Source organism: Herpailurus yagouaroundi, unplaced genomic scaffold (assembly GCF_014898765.1).
Source record: "Herpailurus yagouaroundi ecotype Mexico unplaced genomic scaffold, PumYag 142, whole genome shotgun sequence".
Taxonomy (NCBI): Eukaryota; Metazoa; Chordata; class Mammalia; order Carnivora; family Felidae; genus Herpailurus; species Herpailurus yagouaroundi.
The window spans coordinates 22,931,307-22,947,765 of NW_024412397.1; the positions used below are offsets into that span (position 1 = coordinate 22,931,307).

General features: G+C 38.3%; 1 protein-coding gene across 4 annotated transcripts in view; it reads right to left on the reverse strand.

Moving 5' to 3' along the window:
* Positions 1–16,459, reverse strand: part of DCC (DCC netrin 1 receptor) — a 1,147,297-nt gene that overhangs the window by 969,147 nt on the left and 161,691 nt on the right. The window lies entirely within an intron of this gene.

Sequence of the window (16,459 nt, forward strand, 5' to 3'; positions counted from 1 at the left end):
CTAATGTTGAGCATGTCCTGCACTGTCATGGCATCTAGACCTAGACAAAAATACCTGGGAGGATGTGGAAATAAAAAACAAATGGTATGGAAACAGTAGGACTGTGTGAATGTTGACACTGTCACGGATGTAGGTCAGGTAATTATCCCTGGACATGTAATTATTCCTAAATAACTCAACAGTATGCCTTCATCCTGCACATTGCCTCATGATTGTTTAGTCACTTCCTTAATATCTTAGTTTTCCTACTAAGCCGTCAATACTTTACTGGTCTTTACCGAGCAGGCTTTCCGGGAATATGTATTGAATAAGATTGAGTCCAAGATTTTTTTTAAGGCTTGATAGATATGTTGTGCCTAAATTATTCATTTATTCATTAATTCCTCCAACAAATATTTATTGAGTGCCACCCTAACTCTGCAATTTACCTTGCCTGGGGATGCAGTAGGAAGATGAGGTATTGGAGCACAGTTAGCCACCAATATAAAGTTTTATGTCCCCTTTAGTCAACATAGAAGAGAAAAATGGTTTATTAACAAACAATTCATTGGGCAAACCATTCACCTTTTCAGTATATTTTTAAAGTCATGATAACTTCCTTAAAATAGTTATAATCTTGCACACCTTTCCTCAACTAACACACACAGAAATAACACAAATAATTTATTCTATGAATTTATAATTACCTCCAGAAAGATTAATGTAATTAAAATCTCAAGGAAAATACTTATAAAACAAGTATGCTTTTTTGTTTTTCCTAGAAATCATATTATCACAGTCTGAAAGTCCACGTGCAAAGTAAGGAAAAGAACAAGGAGACTGTCTTCTAGACGAAACTATGACCCTCCCTAGAAATTTTGGTTTAAGAGGTTCCTGGGTGGCCCAATGGATTGAATATCTGACTTCGGCTCAGGTCATGATCTCATGGCTCGTGAGTTTGAGCCCCATGTCAGGCTCTGTGCGGATACTGCAGAGCCTGGAACCTGGAGCCTGCTTTGGATTCTGTGACTCCCTTTCTCTGCCCCTCCCCTGCTTGTGCCCTGTCCCTCTCTCTCAAAAATAAGTAAACATTAAAATTTTTTAAAGAAATTTTGGTTTGAAATATACTAGCGGAATACATTATCTTTGTTAAACAGTTCTTTTCAGTTTGCATCCGTCAGTAGAACCTGAAATTCACTTGTTAGAAAATCATACAGCAATTTTAAAAACTGCATGTAAGGCCAAATGGTTTGTTCACAGACTTCAACCACAGCAGTGCGATGCTTATGCCTGAAAATGATACTGACTAAAGCAATAAAACACAAACTATTATTGTAAGGCACTTTTAACCAGACTGTTACAAAATGGAAAGAAAAGTTTGATCCCCTGGTCCTAAAAATTACTAAGAAATTCTAGAGGAGAGGAATCATCATCTGTATTTAAAAACAATGCATAGCCATAATAGCCATAGCACAAAAGGTACTTTAAACCCAACCTGTAAAACCACAATTATTACAGGAGCAAAAGATCACACAAAAAGAACTGAATCAGTAAGTAGACTACCTCCCCAAATCAGGGGAGAGGGGAGGGGTTTCATACAGCATGGCCTATCTATATATTATCCCTCTAAGGACATCATCCACCAACTCAGAAATCTCCGAAAAACTCTACCATCAGTATCACTCCACTGAGTCATCTTAGTTTGATCCCACATAGACACGGCTAAAATGTGTACATGCATACATATTATCTGAGAAGCTTCTGCTGGGAGGATGGGTAAGGGAGGAAATATTCTTAAGTAAATTAACATAGATTTATTGAATATAGTAGCAACTACACATGCTACAAGGCTCAGTAAGCCTGTCCCAGAAATAACCAGCCATAGAAAAATTTCATGATTCAGAAGTCATCGTTCAGCCTCGGAGCTTGTAGACGGATCAGAGAGCCCTATCTGCATAGGGAAGCGCTGGGGAGTTATGCTTTGGAGGGCCTGGGTCCAGGCCAGCTTGCAGGTACTGGCTCTGGAAGGGACTTTTGGGTGACTGGTGCCTAGGTAGGTCTCGGGTGCCATCAAAGTTAAGACAAAATTAATGCAGCTCCAGGTTTCTCAAACTCTCCTCTGCCTCTAAGATTATTCTGAGGTGTGTGTGTGTGTGTGTGTGTGTGTGTGTGTGTGTGTGTGTGTTTATTGTTTTTGTTTTTTGGGGTTTTTTTTTGCAAACCACTTGACATCAAATGGCAACCTTTTCTACTGAGATACAACAGGAGAAAACAAGAGGGAGGAGAGGGCAGGGATTTCCCTCCCTGTCCTGCCAGGCTCTCCTCTATTTTTTTCACTCAGACACTTCTGCCCATCACGGTTCATTGAAAGTTCTTCATCTCCTAGCAATTTCCACTCAACTGTCAGGCAACCCCCAATTGGAATGGCAATTAGCCAGATGTCAGCCTCCTATTATCTCCATCTTCAGTTCTACATTATTTAGTCACGGCATGATCGCTGCGGAGGTGAAACCAACCCACCAGGGCTCCACTTTATAAACCTGCAGCGAACCTGAAAGCAGAGCCAAACGATTCACTACAAACAGGCACACAAAACCAAATCTTCTCTTTCTAGCCTTTTCTTAGACCTTTGCTTTATCTGTTCCTCTCTTACTTGCCCCTTCCCCATCACGTGCCCCAAATCTCACGGTAACTTACTCAGATATCCTAGGTAGTAAAGTTCATGGAAATGATTAAGCTACTGCATGTCTTTTAAAATACGGTATCTTTTATTCTCCATGGTCAGCAAAAATCTGCACAGAAGCAGCCCATCCCTGGAGGCTTTACTCCTCCCATCAGCTTCTTTTAAATAATTAATATAAGTAAAAAAGATCCTCACTGCTCTGCAGTTCACATTTAACACAGAAGGCTGTTCCCTGCAGCAGGCAAGACCCTACTTGATGAGCAAAGTCCAGGCACAGGAAACAAACCCGAGAGAGCTGCAAATTTGTTTCAGAAAGTCACTCGTTAATCCAAGGTCGGCTCCCAATCTGGCAAATACATTCTTGAGCTCTCCCACACAAGTGCATTTTTCAAAGACACGTGAAGCTAATAAATAGGAATAGTTGTCATCCAGAAAAATCCAATCATCCGAGGAGGAAACCTTTCCACATATTTTCATCGGTTACCAAAAAAATATAATTAGCGAGCTGTGTCTGCATCCAGCTACTGAACTGTTTCAACTCGGGGGCATGGTTAGAATTCCCTGGCCTTCATTCAGGGTCGCAAATTAATCAGTACCTCAAATGCTGACATAGGTGATTAATCTGCCTGAAAGAAAGGTAAGGCAAAAACAAACTAAGCTAGTGGGGCAGGGGCAATAGATATCGTCTAAAACGCAGGTAGAACGAAAATGTGCTATAGGGGTCCAGTCGTTTCTTCTCACCCTGGGCTCTGTCAAACATCCTCAGCTCATGAGTAAAGAATGGTTTTAATAATTGTCTGCACTGTATACTTTGCAGGCACACACAGACACACAAGAGCAGGAGAAAAGAGAGTGAAAACTAAAGATATATGTATATCATGCAGGGCTCTGTTCACTTCTGTTCAGATATAATTCCTTCCTTGAACTTTGTCCAAAACAAGAATATTTTGTTTTTGTTTGTTTTAGATTTTGTGTAATGTTTATTTATTTTCCGAGAAAGGGAGAGAGAGAGAGAGACAAAGTGTGAGTGTGGGAGAGGCAGAGAGAGAGGGAGACACAGAATCCAAAGCAGGCTCCAGGCTCTGAGCTGTCAGCACCAGAGCCTGCCGCGGGGCTCCAACTCACAAACCATGAGATCATGACCTGAGCTGATGTCAGATGCTCAACTGACTGAGCCACCCAGGTTCCCCTGATTTTTTTGTTTTTAAAATAGACCAAGGCAGAAGGATTTCAGTTTTATTCTTATGTCATCTACCCCTCAGTTGAAGAATCTAAGAGCAGACTACACATGGAGTAATAGATAGTTGCTCTCCCAAAAATCTGCTTACCCAACTGATATTTCAGTTCCATGCTTTTTCACATTCCCTTGGCATAAAAAGTACTAACTTTCCTTATAAGATATATTTCAACCTGGGAGGTCCACACTCCGGGTTCCACCACTCACCTGGGAAGCCTGCCCTGACCACCCCCAACTCATGGCAATGTTTTGATCAGTGAAATCACAGACTCAGAGGGTATATACTATATCTCATACTCTCTCAGACTCCTCCACTCCTAGCCAGTGGACTCAGGGTGTAGATGATCAATAATTATTTGTATTTTTGTATACAAAGCTTGCTATATAGAAGCACATTACTTTTTCTTTTCCCAACTTGAAAAGTCAAGAATTTATTGGGGTAACACTTTGAGAAGAAGTAAAACCACCATATGATGTTGAACATCTTTTCATGTGCTGATTTGCCACATGTATATTGTCTTCAGTGAAAGGTCTGTTCATGTTCTGTTCATGTCTTTTGACCATTTCCTGATTATTGATTTTATTATTGCTAATAGTAAGAGTTCCTTATATATTCGAGGTCCTTTCTCAGAGATGTTATTTGAAAATATTTCCCCCCATTCTTTAGCTTGTTGTTTCAAACTCTTCACAGGGTCTTTCACAGACCAAGTTTTTAATTTTGATGATATCCAATTTATCAATTTCTCCCTTTGTGAATTATTCTTTTGGTATGTAAGAATTCTGCCCATTTCTAGATCTCAGAGATACTGTGTTTTTTAAAACATTTTTTTTGTTTTACATGTTACATGTACATGTATGGTCTACTGGAGTTTATCATTTTATAACATGTAAAATTTAAATAGAGGTTCTTATATTTTGCCCTTTGAATATAATTTTGCCCTATGAGTGCACACCAGCACTTGATACAAGAGAAATCTTTCCTCCATTGAATTGGTTTTGCAAGTTTTTAAAAGATTCAAAGATTCATTGAGTACAGTTCTGGGTCCTCTGTTCTACTGCACTGTCTTATAGGTCTATCCTTCTTCCAATATTACACTGTTTTATCTGAGTATTTCTGAAGGTATGTTCATGAGAGATATTGGTCTGAATTTCTCTCGGTCTTTCCAAGCGATTTTTGCTGGACATTTATAGAATCTGACTAAGATGCTACCAGGGAACCAAGGACCACAGGGTTCATCAATGATCGTAGGTAGATCTGACAACCTGAACACCATGTAGTATGGAGGAAGAAGTTCTAGTTTTAGAGCCAGAAGTCCTTGGTTTGGGCTCTGACACTCTCAACTATTAGTTGTTGATCATGTTCTTCATCTATAAAACAAAATTATTTATTCAAAAACTGAATTTTAAATCCAACCCATCCACTAGTGGGATAAAGAATATTTATATTACTGGTTTGTTTGAAGAATGATTAATAATAATGATGATGATAATAATATTAATATAATAGCATGGTAATTAACATATGCCAGGAACAATTCAAAGAACTCTACAGAGGTATCAACTTCACAGTCCTTTGTCGTGGATACCAGTATTTACCTCATTTAAGAGAGGAAGAAACTGAGTCATAGATTAACTTATAGGTCTAAGACTGCACTGATAGTAAGTGATGAATCCAGGATGAAAAACCAGGAAGTTGTAGTCCAGAGTGTAGGAAACTGCATTGCCAAACACAAAAGCTAATGTAAGATATTATTATAATGAGCTTTCTTAGGAAAATAAAACAAAACAATCACACCATCCATTATTATATCCCTTTTCTCCAAGCTACTATTATTTATTCCTTGCATAAGTATAATAGCTTCTTAACTGACTTCTGCTTCCATCTTGTTCCACGTGTAGTGTTTCAACGCAGAGTAGCAAAAGTGGTTCCTTTAAAATGTAAGTCAGAGAAGGGTACTCTTCTGCCCAAATCCAGAAAAAACTTCTCATTATCTTTAGAAAATAAAAGAACATTCTTAAGAGCCTACAGGGTCAACGTTTCCGACCCTTGGCTCCCTCTCCATTCCTATCTACCATCTTCATGTCTTCACTCCATGTTGGCCACAAAGGACTTCCTGCTATTTCCTGAACAAACCAAAAATACTCCTATTGTAGGTTCTTTATGCCCTATCATAAGCATTCTTTTTTTTCCAGAGACCCTACCTAATAGGGTCCTTACCAACCACCTCATTTATTTTTTTATTTTTATTTTTTTTTTAATGTTTATTTATTTTTGGGACAGAGAGAGACAGAGCATGAACGGGGGAGGGGCAGAGAGAGAGGGAGACACAGAATCGGAAGCAGGCTCCAGGCTCTGAGCCATCAGCCCAGAGCCCGACTTGGGGCTCAAACTCACGAACCGTGAGGTCATGACCTGAGCTGAAGTCGGACGCTCAACCAACTGAGCCACCCAGGCGCCCCACCAACCACCTCATTTAAAGCAGTAAGTTCTGCCAATCTTTATTCCTTTCCAGTGTTTTTCTTTTTCATAGCATCTGTCATTTCTTGATGCTCTACTATATATTTAATTTTTTTAATGATCTATATCCTTCACTAGAATGGAAACTCTGTAATGACAGGACTTCTGTCTGTAGGATTCACTGCTAAATCCCTGGTACTTACAATTTCATCTGTCACATAGTATGTGCTCAATAAATACAACAGTAAAACTCTGAAAGCATGTACTGCGAACAAATAAAGGGGCCCCTGGGCAGCTCAGTCAGTTGAGTATCTGACTTCAGCTCAGGTCATGATCTTGCCATTGCTGAGTTTGAGCCCTGTCTCGGGCTCTGTGCTGACAGCTCAGAGCCTGGAGCCTGCTTCGGATTCTGTGTCAACCTCTCTCTCTGCCCCTCCCCAGCTTGCACTGTCTCTCTCTCTCTCTCTCTTTCTCTCTCTCTCATTCTCTCACTCTCTCAAAAATAAATAAAACATTAAAAAATTTTTAAAAATAAATAAAAATAAATAAAAATAGAAAAATATACATATCCAATTTTAACTGAGTGAAGAAAGAACATCAGTAAATGAGAACTTAAAAGTTTATGTCTAGGTTTCCAAATAGTCCTGTTAACATATAATTATGTGATTACATAGAGGAGGAAGGCAGGCAGGAAATAATGGCCAAATTTGTTAGTCACATTAAGATACTTTCCTCAGTAAAACTGACAGTTAATGAGGAAGTCCAGTGGAGGACCGGATCTCAAGAATGTCAGCTGCAACCACACAAGGCTAAGATTAAGTAACCCAAATAATGAAATAGTACAGCACTTTTATAATTGGGATAGTGAGGCCTAAGCCCTGAACCTATTACATGCATTCTCATAATGCTGGCCATGTTCTCCTCAGGGAGGCCATCAGCTTCTTTAGGGCAAGGTAAAGACTAATAACTTAGACTTCCTGTAGCACCCTACATGGCTGGCATGGTCAAACGGAAGCTTTCTTTACAGTGTTTAAATTCATGAAAAGAAGAAGTTTTACACATCATATAAACACATAGAAAAATGTACAGAAAACACGCTGGCCTCTTTTCCATGGCTTCATCAAGCTTTTTAAATTTTTTTTTTTTCCACGTTTTTATTTATTTTTGGGACAGAGAGAGACAGAGCATGAACGGGGGAGGGGCAGAGAGAGAGGGAGACACAGAATCTGAAACAGGCTCCAGGCTCTGAGCCATCAGCCCAGAGCCTGACGCGGGGCTCGAACTCACGGACCGCGAGATCGTGACCTGGCTGAAGTCGGACGCTTAACCGACTGCGCCACCCAGGCGCCCCCATCAAGCTTTCTAAAAGAAATTCAGAATAGCCTATGAACATTAGGAAAGAGAATATGTTAGTGTGGAAAAGCCAGCCCTGAAAGACAGAAGCTTTGTGTTCTGGCCCAATCACAATTATGATTCGTTCTAATACTTTAAATAAGTTATTTAATATCTGTGAGCCCCAGCTTATTCATATGTGAGGTAAAAATGGTGGCCTAGGTAAACTCTGAAGCAGAGATTCCCAACCTCAGTACTACTGTCATTTGGGGCCTGACAATTCCTCTCTATAGGAGTTTTGGTGTGCACTTGTAGGAGATCTGGCAGTAACTCTTGCCTCTGAGTATTCGTTGTCAGTAGCATCTTGCTGACCCCCAAATCTCTGTAGATATTGGCATTCCCTGGGGAGTAAAATCACCCCTTGAAGACCACCATTTATACTTTTGATATATGTTCCTTTCCTAGAGATGCATGCACCAAATCAGAAAATTATTTTCTTCTCTTCTTTCAAACTGTTTTACAGAGCTACCATCTACATTTTCTTTCCCTCTATAAAAGCAAGCTGTAAGGTCTTTTCTAGACTTCTTTGTTAAAGACCTGGTTTGCTGCATTCATGTCGGGCAAGTTGGAGACAAACCGGTTGCTTATGACATTTTATACTTCATCTGGGTAAGGGAAGTGAATTCTGCCATTTTTGCACCTATCATTGCCACCTAAACCAAATGGAAACCTTCTTTCCTCTTCTAGCCTCATTTTCATTTGTAAATTTGATAAACAGGCACACTGCGTTGTTGATAATCGTTTAGAGATCATTTGAGATTAGAATGGAATTAAGCACACAGAGAGATACAATAGGTGATTATCTCTATGAGGCAACTTCGGAGGCCCTGGGAAGATCCTCTTTTGCTCAGAAATAGTATGCTGGGTTAAAAATAAAAAAATCAAAACGAAACAAAAAAAAGGGGCGCCTGGGTGGCTTAGTCGGTTCAGCATCCGACTAAGGTCAGCTCAGGTCACGATCTCGCGGTCCGTGAGTTCGAACCCCGCGTCAGGCTCTGGGCTGATGGCTCGGAGCCTGGAGCCTGTTTCCGATTCTGTGTCTCCCTCTCTCTCTGACCCTCCCCCGTTCATGCTCTGTCTCTCTCTGTCTCAAAAATAAATAAACGTTAAAAAAAAAAAAAAAAGAAATAGTATGCTGGGTAGACTGATGGTATTTCTAGTAGAGTGTATTCCCTATGATAAAGTCACAAAAGGATGTTTCATAAAAAAGTTACTGTAATTGAACTCCATGGCATTAACTGTTCTAATAAGAGGTTTCCTCAGTCTGCTCTATACAGATCAAGAAGGAGATGGAGTCAGGGTTAGTATCAGATGGGAATAAGGAAACCACCATGACCAGGGTGATAGGCCGAAAAGGCATTCTCCAAATCGTCAGCACTGAAGTAGCAAGGTCTATGGGGGAGACTAGTGTTGGCTAAGCTTCAATGTCATCAGCATCAGCTAGGTCTGGTGAAAGCAGAGCTGTGGTAAGTAAAGGTCTCTATTCTACAGAGGAGATAGGAAGGCTGTCACTTATCATACAGGCATTGACATTTATAAAGGCTGGAACGTGGGAACTGAGATAAGTTCCAGCCACTGGGAAGGATGCAAGCTACTTAACAGGGGTACCTATACTCTAGATAGTCCATCACATCTGGAGAAGGGCTTCTGTCGTAGAAGAGGTTTGAGTTAGAAGACAGATTAAGGCAAAAGAATTCAGAAGGCCAGTCACAGATTGGACCTACCCAAGAGGAGAGAAACTTGGGTTCTCCCTGATGGTACAAGGTCTAAAGTCTTGCTGCTCTCAAGGCACTTAGAAAAACATACACGTGCAAAATCCTAAGTCAGAGAAAGTCCCTTCAGATGGACACACTCAGGCTAGTGACTTTCAGTGAGGACAGGAACAAAAAGGACATCTGTTTATGTAGACATGAGGTTCTAGAAGAGATGGAAGAAATAAGGGTCATGGGCTGTGGGCCAACATTAATCTAAAAACTTAGATCTCTCCCAAGCAGCCCTATTTTTTTGTGAATAAACCTAATATAGACTTATCTAAACACTTTAATATCTAATTACTTAAGTCATAGTCAGGCCATTACTACCCAACAGGAATATAAAATATAAGCCACAGATGTAATTTTAAATTTTGAGTCACTACATCAAAAAAGCAAGAAGAAACAAGTTAAATTATTTTTAATTATCTATTTTATTTAACTTAATATATCTAAAACATTACGAGTTCAACATGTGTCAATATTAAAAAAAATATTACTGAGCCATTTTACTAATATCTTGTTACTAATGAGATTTTTTTCATACCAAAGTATACTTTATAGCACATCTCCATCTGGATGCTAAATTTTCATTAGAAATACTTGATCTCTATTTAGATTTTACAAAATGCACAGGTGAAAAAGTAGATTCACTTACTCAAGTACTTCCAAATAATACTTCAAAGTTTTTCAATGACTGAACTGAGTATTAGCTTTTAAATTACTATTAATTATAATTAAATAAAATTAAAGATTAGCTTCTCAGTCAGTCACTAGTCATTTTTCAAGGGCTCATGAGCCACATATGGCAGTGGCCATTTACTAGGCAGTGAAAATCTAAACTCTATCTCTGCTTAAGTAACATGTTTAAGTGTTTCATGGCTCACGGTCTAGAGTAGCATCTCATTTGCTCAAATTTTTTCTTGTTTTAAAGTTGAAGAAATTTTGTGTCTTAATATTCTATAATTATGTATTTTTTCCTTCTTTATAAATGCTTTCAAAGTTTTGATTATATCACCTCTAAGTCTTAACATTTCCTGAATATAAAGCCCCAATCTTTTAAAGTCAATTTGCTTATGAAATCACCTTATATCCCTGATTAATTGAGTTACTGCTCTCTGGACCTTGTTCCAGATTCTTCTTTTTCCTTTTTCCCTATCTTTTATTTATTTCAGTGATCAAATCTGAAAATAATATTGTAAGTATAGCCCAACAGTTCTTCAATAATAAGGTATACTCTGAAATCTAAAACTATAAATTAGATATTTAAAGAAAGATTTTTTTCCTTCCAATAGACAGGCATTCTGAATCTTTTCAGAGAGCAGTAAGATTAGAGGGGAAGTAGGTGTATATATATATTGGTATTAATGATAACGTGTATAAAGGTGATTCCTTATTCCACCCACTACCTTTGCAACTACAATAAAACAAGAAAACTTAAAACTTAGCACAAACTGCTAGTAGGTGAAACATTATCCTAAAAAGAATTAAACAAAACAAAAAATCAGATGTCCTCCTTCTCTAACGTAAGGAGGCCAATTAAAACAAAATTCTGACCCTCATGCGTTAGGGCAAAATAATATATTTTTTCCTAATAAATTTTTTTCCTAAAGGCAGACCAAAACATATATATATTTGATACCAAAAGATGCTCTGAGGATTCCATCACCTCTAGAAACGTACTTTATGAGAGAGTAAAGGTCTGTTTGGGGACGCTCTGATGGACAAAAGACATACTTCTTAGGCTGGTTTCACTTTTGTACCCTTTGCTAGGAACACAGGACATATAATACTTTACTTTTTATTGCCACTAGCTAAATTTACAGTATGGTAACTGATAGGTTAAACACTGAATTCAGCAAGAGAAACCACTGTCTTATTGGAAATTTTGTTGTTATTTTCTTTTACAGGACTATGTCTGATTTAGCTTCAGCAATTACACTATTCAATCTCTTATCTACAATTTACACATGAAGAATGTAAATGCTTAATATGTTCATGGTCAGAAGCTTCTAAAACCAACCTTCAGGGCAATCACTCTTATACCAATATATTTACAAGCACTATGTTAATATATTTGACTTTGAAAAATTTGAAATGATTAGGAAAATAACAAACCAAACTTTGATTCATTTGACAGAAATTAATTAATTTAACCTGATTGGCTCACTTTAATAATAATAATAAGAGGAAGACAAATAAAGCCTAACAGAGATTAAAACTCCTAGCAAAGGATATGTGATTTCTATTAGGCTGTACAGGATTAGCATCTTATCTCCAGTTAACAAACAGCCTTGGTGTATTAGTCTTTTAACTATTCACTGTCCATTTTGCGTCTTGCAATATATCATCTTTGGATTGATTCCAAATTTCTCTTTTATGTCTACCTACTTCTCTTTAATCAATGTAATCCATCATCAATTTGAACTTAAAAGCAATTATCTAAAATATCAAAGATACACCTATAACAGCTGTCACTTAAATTCTCTATATACTTTTATTACTAAAAATCATTCTTCAAAAAATTTCCTGAAATAGGGAAATAATACCTACAACCAGAAGTGACAGTAGAGATATAAAATGGCAATATCCAGTAATTATGGTTTCATTAACAGCAATACTGAATATCTTATGTCTTAGTAAGAAAGATACTGTCTACTTCCAAAGAAAGATTGCATGTGGGAGGGGGTGGGGGGCAGGGAGAAAGTGAAGGAAGGTGGGAGGGAAAGAGGGAAATAGAGGATTTATAGACCTAAATGCAAATTTTAAAGAAAAAAAAATCATATAACATTAATCACAGTGACTAATACAGAAGTATTATAGACAAACATTTGGCCTAATGATTTTTTAATATTAGACGATAGATACTGCTTTATTCATCCTAAGAACACACAGCCAGAATCTACTACAGAGATCATAATGCAAATTAACCATTTATATGGGCATGCATTTTAAGTGTTATGTACCTTTTATCTATTACTATATTTTGCACAGTTAAACCCTATTATAACATGAAACATGTTTACATGGGTTTGTATTTTACACAGGTCAACCTCAAACTGTTAAAAAGATTTTAATAGGGGCATCTGGGTGGCTCAGTCGGTTAAGCGTCTGACTTCAGCTCAGGTCATGATCTCACAGTCCGTGAGTTCGAGCTCCACGTCAGGCTCTGTGCTGACAGCTCAGAGCCTGGAGCCTGCTTCGGATTCTGTGTCTCCCCTCTGCCCCTCCCCTGCTCATGCTCTGTCTCTCTCTCTCTCTGTCTCAAAAATAAATAAAAACATTAAAAAAAAATTTAAAGAAGACTTTAATAAATTCTAAGTCCTAAGCATTATATGAAGGCTTTTATTTTTTATTTACATGTTTATTTATTTATTTTTGAGAGAGTGCCCAAGTGTGTACAAGAGAGTTGGGGAGGGGCAGAGAGAGAGAGAGAGAGAGACAGAGACAGAGAATCCCAACCAGGCTCTGCACTGTCAGCACAGAGCCCCACGTGGGGCTCAAACTCAAGAACCCATGAGATCATGACCTGAGCCAAAATCAAGAGTTGGACGTTTAATTGACTGAGCCACCCAGGCACATCAAATGAAGACTTTTAAACTAAATCATGGGCCTTAAAATGACATTCTGTTATTACAGCAGAATATTTTCAAATTTTAGCTTGTTAAATTAGTCCTGAAAATGTTTTGTGTGCCAAGAATTATGCAAAATATTTCATCTATCAAAATTATAATTACCGAGCATCAGATATCTAGCTGTAAAACAAAGGGGGAAATAAAATATTACCCTAATGATCTTCCTATGGGAATTTAATACTGCATGGGAAATAAAAAATGATGAAACACTGGTCACATTAATAAATTCACACTTTTCTTAACCCTGGCGGGGGGGCTCTGTTAACATGGTACCATGTGTAAATGTGTTTCCTCACTACCAAAAGAAGTATTTCAATGAAATTTTCAGATTTTATAAATGACCTTTTTAGCATAACTGAAATGTGTAACAAGTATCTCAAAAATACCACAGCTGTTCCAGAATTTCTTTAAAAAAAGAAAAAAATGATGACATGTTGGCAGGATTGGATGTACCCAAGAGGGGTGGTCATCCTTCCCATTTCCATTTCATTAGTTTTATGATTTTAATTACCAGAAGTAAATCCCTCTCATGACAAATAAAGTGTCTACAAGATAGACAGAAACGAAGTCTTGTACGTCCTTCATCTTTCAGCTTGTACTCAATTCTATGATGGATTAGAATAGAGCAAAGGGCAAACTCTACCAGCTTTCTTTAATCATAATACCAGCTATTTTCTTTGATCCTTCCAGTAATTAGGAAATGATTAAGTAATCTAAATTTTTATTGATATTCTATATATAAAACTTCTGCCATGCCCTTTGGGAAAGAGTCAATCTTTTCTTTAAATATACACTTTCTCCCAAAAACATAAATGTACTGGAGAAGAATGAAAGCCTATGAAAGAAGATCTATGTTGAAATCCTCTCTAGTCTATTTTGTAGTCCACATGAAATGGGCCAATCCTTTCCCTTCTCTCTGATTCAGCTTACCTATTAGTAAAATAAGAGATAAATTGTGGAGATAAATTACCTTCCTTAATTCATTAGCTTTTCTAAAAATAGAATCAAGTATGAATATTATTTGAAAAATAGAGAACATGAAATGAAGGTATTTTAAGAGGAAGATTGAACAGAACACTTGAAAACAGACATACAGAAACAAGCTATTTGCAGACAATTTCAAGAAACTTAATTTGCTCAATTTTGCCTCTATGGAAAGTTGATACATTCAACTTTTTCTCTCCCTTCTCTTTCCCCTACACATAAACAGACACTCTGCTAAAACTCCTGAGGTTTTTTTAGTTGTGTCTTCAAAATAATTTAGGAGTGCTTTAATCTGAGTACTTCTGGGACCATTTCAAATTTTACAGAAATATACAAAAAAAATAATATTTAAGTGAATGTCTGTTAGATATTTATAAGGTGCCCCAGTGTATGTCAGGATAAATGGTGCTGGGTTTTGTTTGTTTTTTCAGAACTGCAGTTGTCAAACTGCTACAGAGAGTGAGTGGGATTTAGGCAGAGACCTGGAGAAGCAGACTACCATTTTCCTAAGGCAAGCACTGAGGCTGGGCTGGGAGAAGGTAGGAAAATGGGGGAAGAGGTGAGGGGCAAAACAGGAAGGCAGGAGGGTAACGCCCTCTACATATAAACTGTTTATGGTTTTGAGATATCCCACACCTGGCTATGGCTTAGTTTGCTTTACTCCACATGTCTCAGTAGACTTTGAACTCCTAAAATTGATTCAGCCCAAGCAAGGGGCTGGCAAGAACCAGGGATCCCAAGAAAACAAGCATGTCTCTAAGCAAAGACCCCAAAGGCTTTGTGTTTTACTTCTGGTTTCACTCATTTGTGAACTGCACAGTTCATGTGTTGGGGTTAGGAGGAGTAATAAAAGGTGAGTTCCCCCTGGAGAGTTCAGAGGGAATTCATGCCTCCCCAGGAATTCAGATCAGGGGCACTATAATGAAATACAATCCAGTTAGCGGTTCAGTGGGTATCTCAATCCAGTGGTTCAGAGCCATCTCAGCCATCCCTACCCACTTACTTTGCTCTGACCATCTTCCATTTAGAATGCTAGCTTCAAGGCTCCATTATGCTAAAAGTAGAACCAAATAACAAAGTTGTAAAATTCTTGGCTTTTATTGGTGGTGGGGAAGAGCTTAGTCCAGATTTAGGGCAGAGTATTAGAAGAATAAATGATCCACGCTACCCAGCAACCACCCTCCATTCTCCCCCTGCATATAGTGGGCAAAGGTGGGGAACGGTACAAAAGAGAGCAGAGTCAAGAGAGGAAAAATGAAAATCTCTTAAAGACAATTACATCTCTAAGACTGAAGGAGATGGCAGGATCATAGTGACAGAGACTCTCAATTTACACTTAAAAATGTGAGAGTAGATGTGTTTTATTATGCTTCCCACCAGAAGCATTCATAGTACGCACATCTCTGAAGAGCTGCCCATTTACTCCTGGTTATAGAAGGGCACAGCAGACTCACCTGTATAAAATGTCCAGGCAGACGTGTCTAAACAGCTTCCCTGAGTAACCTAAATCCCCAAACAAGGCTCAATATATAGCTAAATATTTCCCTCAGGTGACTGTGAGTGGTGTAAATGAGACCACAAACATAGGTGCCAAGAGGGGTCCTTTTGATTAAAATAGGAAACCCTGCAATGAAAAGAGGCATGGATGGGGTGGCTGAGGTTCTGAGGCACACACACAGTGACCTCAGATGTTAGCATGGAGGAGCTCCAAAAGCTAAGAGCAAACAGACAAATGGGTATCTCAGTAGAAGGAATCATGAAGAGATTTCTCTCTGCAAAGCTGCTCAAGGATGTAAAGTAGGCCAAACTCAGGCCCACGAACTTGAAGGACAATCACATTCTGCTCTCAGGGATATGTGAGTCCCCAGATGATTTAGATTTAAAACAAAGGCACCAATTTTCTTAGTCTTCTTTTTTAGAGCTTGTGCATACATTTTGAGGTCAGCAACATACCATATCTATCAGAAGGATAACCCTGAGTCTGAATTTGCCTAGAACATGTGCAGGGTGATGATTTTCCACTCTCAAGTGTCCCACTTTAGACAATAAATGATATAGTCATCCAACCTTTAATTCCTTTTTTTTTTTTTTTTTTTTTGGTCTTGCTTCTACTTTGGTATCAGACAAATATGACTTTTGTTTTTTTCTAATTTATTTACTTTTGAGAGAGAGAGAGAGAATGAGAGAGAGAGGGGAAGGGGCAGAGAGAGAAGGAGATGGAAAATCCCAGGCAGGCTCCACAACCATCAGCACAAAGCCTGACATGGGTCTCAAACACATGAAATGTGAGATCATGACTTGAGCTGAAACCAAGAGTTAGATGCTCAATCGACTGAGCCA